Source organism: Elephantulus edwardii, unplaced genomic scaffold (genome assembly GCF_000299155.1).
Source record: "Elephantulus edwardii isolate Elephantulus edwardi_28Jun2011 unplaced genomic scaffold, EleEdw1.0 scaffold00104, whole genome shotgun sequence".
Lineage (NCBI taxonomy): Eukaryota > Metazoa > Chordata > Mammalia > Macroscelidea > Macroscelididae > Elephantulus > Elephantulus edwardii.
In genome coordinates this window covers 7,853,631-7,859,333 of record NW_006399854.1, presented here as the reverse complement: position 1 = coordinate 7,859,333, position 5,703 = coordinate 7,853,631, and the positions used below count along the sequence as shown (strand labels likewise).

At 45.4% G+C, this 5,703-nt stretch overlaps 1 protein-coding gene across 3 annotated transcripts in view; it reads left to right on the top strand.

Annotated features, from left to right (window-relative positions):
- The first annotated feature begins 4,235 nt into the window (after window positions 1-4,235).
- The window catches only part of PPP2R5E (protein phosphatase 2, regulatory subunit B', epsilon isoform), a 222,240-nt gene continuing 220,772 nt past the window's right edge, over window positions 4,236-5,703 (top strand). The window contains exon 1 of one of the 3 annotated variants that reach the window (XM_006891792.1): window positions 4,236-4,795. The gene's annotated coding sequence lies outside the window, so the exon portion shown is untranslated. The remainder of the gene's footprint in view (window positions 4,796-5,703) is intronic. The other 2 variants (XM_006891794.1, XM_006891793.1) reach the window with 2 other exon arrangements.

The window sequence follows — 5,703 nt, the reverse complement described above, 5'->3', positions numbered from 1 at the left end:
TCGACTGCTGACATTTTTCTTTTGACCAGATGTAAATTAATATTGCAAATAATGTTATTTCTAATTTTGATAGTTTTTGTTTATTATATTGTATTTTGGAAGCAAGAGTGGCATCCACTTTCTAAATAACATGCCTCCGGAAATTCTGTGAACTTTTATAAATGTTGATAGTTGTAGAGGGGCTTCAAGCCTTTTGTTCATAGGGTCGCTATGAGTTGTGTTTGACTCAACGGCAATCAACAACAACAAAAACATATTGTATTTTATTAGATTATCATTCTAACTTTGAAACATGGCTGTCAAAGATGCTAGCGAAAGTGTCAGTTCTGCTCATTGCACATTGTCCTGTTGTTTCTTTGCAAAGGTCTCTTTTGGTGTCACTTGTGCAGAGGGTGAGTTTAATTATAGGGAGCTCTGTTGGCTTAGTGGGTAGAGAGTTGTGCTACTAACTCAAAAGTGGCACCTCTGGTAGTTCAAATCCAACAGCTGCTCTCTGTAGGAGAAAGGCAATCTTTTTTTTTTTAATTTTATACTGATTTATTTACAAATTTTTAATACATCGCATTGTGCAACCTTATTATTAAAACTCCCCCTCCACAATCCCCCCCTTGGATTCTCATACTTATTCTATAATAATGGTTTACGCTATGAGTTGGTTCTACTCAACAACCAGTTTTAATCAGATAATATAATCAACATAACCACTTAACCCAACCCAGAAAATGGCAATAAATCATAAATTGACAGAGATTCACTGAGTGGGACCATTACTGCCAATCCTTGAGAATGAGTAACTTGCACTCTTCCCTGGGAATATCTCCTGTACCATTCTAGGTCGATTGACCGCTGACTCATGGACTGAGTGCCAGATAGCAGTTGTTTATAGTTAGGTGCCATCGGCCATTGAGCCAACTCTCATATAAATTGTTAGTCAAACTTTTATCTTTCTTTTTAAATTTAAGCATAAAATTGTGGCCGTGTGCCATAGAGTCAGAAGTGACCCATCTCCGACCCTACAGTGGGTTTTCAGAGACAGTTAATCAATCACACAGGAGGAGATTGCCCATCCTTCTCCCACCAAGTAGCTGGTGGCCTCGAACTGCAAGGCCTTTAGGATTGCAGTGCAGTATCTTGCCACTAGGCCACCAGAGCCTCCTTAAATAACTGTCCTCAAATCTTCTTTGCTTGCATCCCAAATGGACTGTCTTGCATGATGCCTGAAGTGAATACACCCAAGAGATCTATTGGCTCCCTTTAGAGATCCCTGGACTACAGAATAATTTCTCAATGATCTGCTCATTTCAGAAGAGCCCTAGTAGTTCAGTAGTTATTCACTTGGCTGCTAAAGCTTGGTAGTTTGAACAACTGATTCTGTGAAGGTGTGACATCAGCTTCTGTAAATTTACAGCCTTGCAAACCTATGAGGCAGTTCTACTCTATATTATAGGGCTGCTGTGAGTTGGAATTGACTTGATGGCACCAGGTTTGCTTCTGGTTCATTTCAGTTCCTCAGTCATTTTCCCCCCCTTCAGTCATTTTATAGAAAGTGAAATGATTTTGAAACAAATTGTCTTTATAGAGATTCATAATTTGCAAGCAAAGTCTCCACTCTACTAAATGTGAAATGTTCAAAGCAACAGCTGTGAGCATTTCAAATGTGCACTACTCTTTAACGGCTCAACTGTTGCCAAGGGAAATTGAGTTGGCTTCAAAATCTTCCTTGGTTTTAATTCTGCACTTACCCTCCATCAGAGTGAAGAAACAGGTTTCTGCTTGACTGGGACACTAAACTTTCATGAAGAATGGAATAGGAAATTGCGATGTGGAGATACATGTTTCCTTGAAGCTTAGAACTATATTGGTGTTTTCTTCTAGACATTTTTATAAGAGTAGCATCCACTTTTGAAATAGCTTGCCTCTGGAAACTCTATGAACTTGGAGAAATGATTAAAGTTATACAAGTGTTCAGGTCTTTTGTTCACAGGGTCGCTGGGGGTCGTCTAAGACTCATGGTTCTCAACAAGAAGAAGAGAGAGCTCTGGTGGCCTATTCTACAGGGAGTGGAGCTGTTAACCCAAAGATTAAAACTTTCTTGTAGTTCAAATTTCCAGCTGCTCTGTGGGAAACAATTTTTTTTTTTATGTGTGATTTATAGTCTCAGAAACTCACTGATAAATTGGTTCTGATTTAATGGCAATGAGTTGGAATGGTCATGAGAAATCTATGTGATGCAAATGGTTGATTTGCTCAGTTACGAACTGAATGGCTAGAGAGCAAGAAGTTTGAGAAACCTTGGAAGCAACCCCAAGCATTCTTCTGAAAAAACTCAGCCATCACATATCCCACACATGCAACTAAGTGTGGACACAATTGGGTCTCAATGAGTTGGAGTCAACTGGAGGACAACTAGTTTGGTGACTAACTGCAAAAATGGATACTTTTCTCATAGTGGCCAACTGTTTGCAATCAGTAGGGCATAGGTATCCTTCTGAGACAGCCATCTTTTCGTGCTTAGTTTTAGTTCAGTGTTGGAATCTTTTTTTCCCCCAGCACAAAATTCTTTTCACTCAAGATCAATGTTTTGGCATATATATATATATATATAAACGTGCAACATTTGAGTGTTTAAACAATACAAACGAGAATGTATTTTCTTGCTTTTGATATGAGTTATACCTATGATACATTCTAAGTACTGAGCTAGTCTCTCTCTGATAGCCTAGTGTTATGAAGTTATGGTTACAATCCTAAAGCTGTGGTATGAGTCCACCAGCTACTCTATTGGAGAAGGCCTGGTAATCTCCTTTTCCATTTAAAGCATCTGAAAAGTGCTGGAGGGTCAGCTGTGTTTGTTGGTTCTGACTAAATGGTACACAACCAACATGGTAAACAACTGTTTCTAGTTCTGTTAAGTTTCCCAGCCACAGGTAAAAAGGAGTGAGGTTGAAAGATGAAGCAGTCTGCTTGGCAAAGATTTAAATCTTTAAAAAATCCTATTGTGCTGTTCTACTCTGTCCAATAGAGATGTTGTTAGAATTGACTCTATGTAAGTAGGTTTATTATTTAACTTTAGGAAATATAATGGTGAGATTACAACCAAGCAAAACTGGGATTCAGGACACACAGAAAGATAAAAGATCCAACGGGTTAAACGGTTATCTCTGGATGGAAAAGTTATTTTTTTCTTTAAATTTTAAACCATTAGTATTGCTTATATTCTCTTAGCCTTTTTCTTAAGCATGCATTTAAAGTGTAAGTTTGCACTTAACAGTGTAAGGATCATTCTTGGAACAACACTATTTGTCTAAGGCTCACTAAACCTTATAAATGTATGCAAACACATTTCTATTTCATGTCTTGTTCTGCCTTAAATGAAGTTTCTCCACAAACTCTTTGGGATCCATGCTCCTATCAGAAATCCTGTAAGTTCCTAGTTAGTAGCTGCGGATCTTCCAGTTGATATGAATAAATAATTGCAGAACACGGCGACAGTGTACCCACTTGCACCGGCGCTGGCGTCATCGTGACTTCCAGGAGCTGATATTAAAAATTTAAGGTTTAGGGAAAGAGGCGCGGCGTGTGAAGCTAGGCCACAAGCATTCAGATTTAGAACTGGGAATTACAAAGTGAGCTGCAAGGAGGCATTTACTCAAAAGTAGGGGCGCAAGGGCACGGGCATTTCTTCCCAAGCAGCGCTGGGTCCTATCCTGAGTGTGTCTGTCGTTATTCAGGAGTCACGCGGGCCAGTGCAGGTGATCGAACCGAGGCCCAGGGGGTCCTCCACTACTGGCCGACGTCTGCCCTGAAAATCCACGGCTTGAAGACGATTGTAGTTCAAAGGTTCGCACTACGCGGCCATAATCTTCCTCTGACGCGCGAGTCACACACTTTCCAGTGTAAGGGGAAGGCTGCTGGCCTAGCGGGTGTCGGGACTCCTCACTTCCACCTACCCAATCGCCTGGCGGAAGCAGCAGCAGTTGCATAGCCACAGATCCCGGCTTCATCCGGGTTCCTCAAACCTTGGCCCAATCCTCGGCTTCCTCTCTTCCCACCCTCCCGATCCTCCGCCCCCCCCCGCCGCCAATCCCTGATCAGTTCTCAACCAAACCTGCTACCATGGGAGTGAAGGCAGTGACTGGCCAATGAGGCCTCGCTTCCCGTTTGAAGCCTCCAGTGGTCGTACGCTAGAGGCGGGCGCTGCTGGCCAGAAAGTTCGGTTGCGTGTGTGCCATGGACTCAGCCGCCCGGTGATATTGACAATAGGAGAGAGAAAGGGGCATTGACGGGAACCCACCGCGCGTACCGAACGGCGACTCTGGCATCGGCAGCTCCAGCCCCAGCGGCTCCTCCTCCTTCTTCCTGCTCCTGCTGCCGTTGCGGATCCAATCTTCCTCCTTCCCTTCCCCCCCTCCCCACGTCGTCGCCGCCGCTGGGTCCGGGGCAACGATCAGAGGCGCCGCCCGCCGGGAATGTGAGCAAGGAGCCTCCGGCGGAGCCGCAACGGGGTCGGTGCCGATTTGATGGGACGGGTCCACGGGGGAGGATCGTGAGGCTGCCGCCGCTGCTGCTGCCGGAGAGCTGAGGTTCAGGTCCAGTCGTGAGGCCTAGAGGCGCCGCCGCCTCGGAACCGGAGGAACGCCGCGCCGGACAGCCGTCGCCCCGGGCTCCCCGCCGCTGCCCCGACCTCCCCCTGCACGCCCCGGTCCCGCCGCCCGCCCCCGCTGCGGTCCCTTTGCCCGGCTCCCGCCCCTTGAAAGCACAGATCATCTTCAGATTCTTCCCCAGAAGCTTCAAGGTAACTTCGTCGCTCCACTGAGTCTTGCCCACTTGCTTCTCTCTTCCTCATCCTCTTGTGGAACCTGGGGGGCAGGGACCCCCGGAAAGCCTGGCCTGGACGAACCAGGGGTGCGGAGGGGTGGAGTGCGATAGAGCGAGCGCCCGTGCCACTTGTCTGATTTACCTGGAAATGCTTCTGATGCCTCCTCTTTCACTCTGCTTCACCCCCACCCCTTTTCCCCACCTTCCGGGATTGAAGGCGTATTCTTGTACCCCTTTCTTCACTGTTGGGTCGGGGGAGAAAGAGGGGCTTGGTGTAGTGAGGAGGATTCTGTAGCACTAATTTCTCCTCTATAGGGATTAGGGTGGAGGGTGAGAGCAGAGGAAATATGTAAGCATCCTCATTGACAACCTCCTTCCTTGCCTTTCTCCTCCCCCCAGTGCTATTACCCTTTCTGAATTCTCCCGAGCCTCCAGAATGCTCTGTGCAGATTGCTTAGAGGGTGATAAAGCTTAGGAGCTCTGGTCTAGGGCGAAACCTGTTTCCCCTGGCTTTGCGCGGACCCGCTGCTGCTGCACATTCAGTTCTGCAGCGCCTTAGGGTTGAGATCCTTGACGTTTATTCTGGGCCGCGGGCATAAAGGGCAGATGATTTTTTTTTTTAAATTGCAACCTATATATAGTCTTTAGGGATGAGTGAGGAGAAATCAAGAGATATTGAAGAGTGATGGGGGACGAGGATTTACTGATACTGTGAAATGCAATCTAGGTAATTCCCATGCCTGATTAGAAAAAAAGGTCCCCTGAATTGCCACCATAGAATTGTGATGTGGAGCCTCTCGCTGATGCAGTCATTATGAAATTTTAAAGTGATCTTACATTTTAGTAACTATTCTTAGATTACAGTTCCTTTTGGATATATGGAAT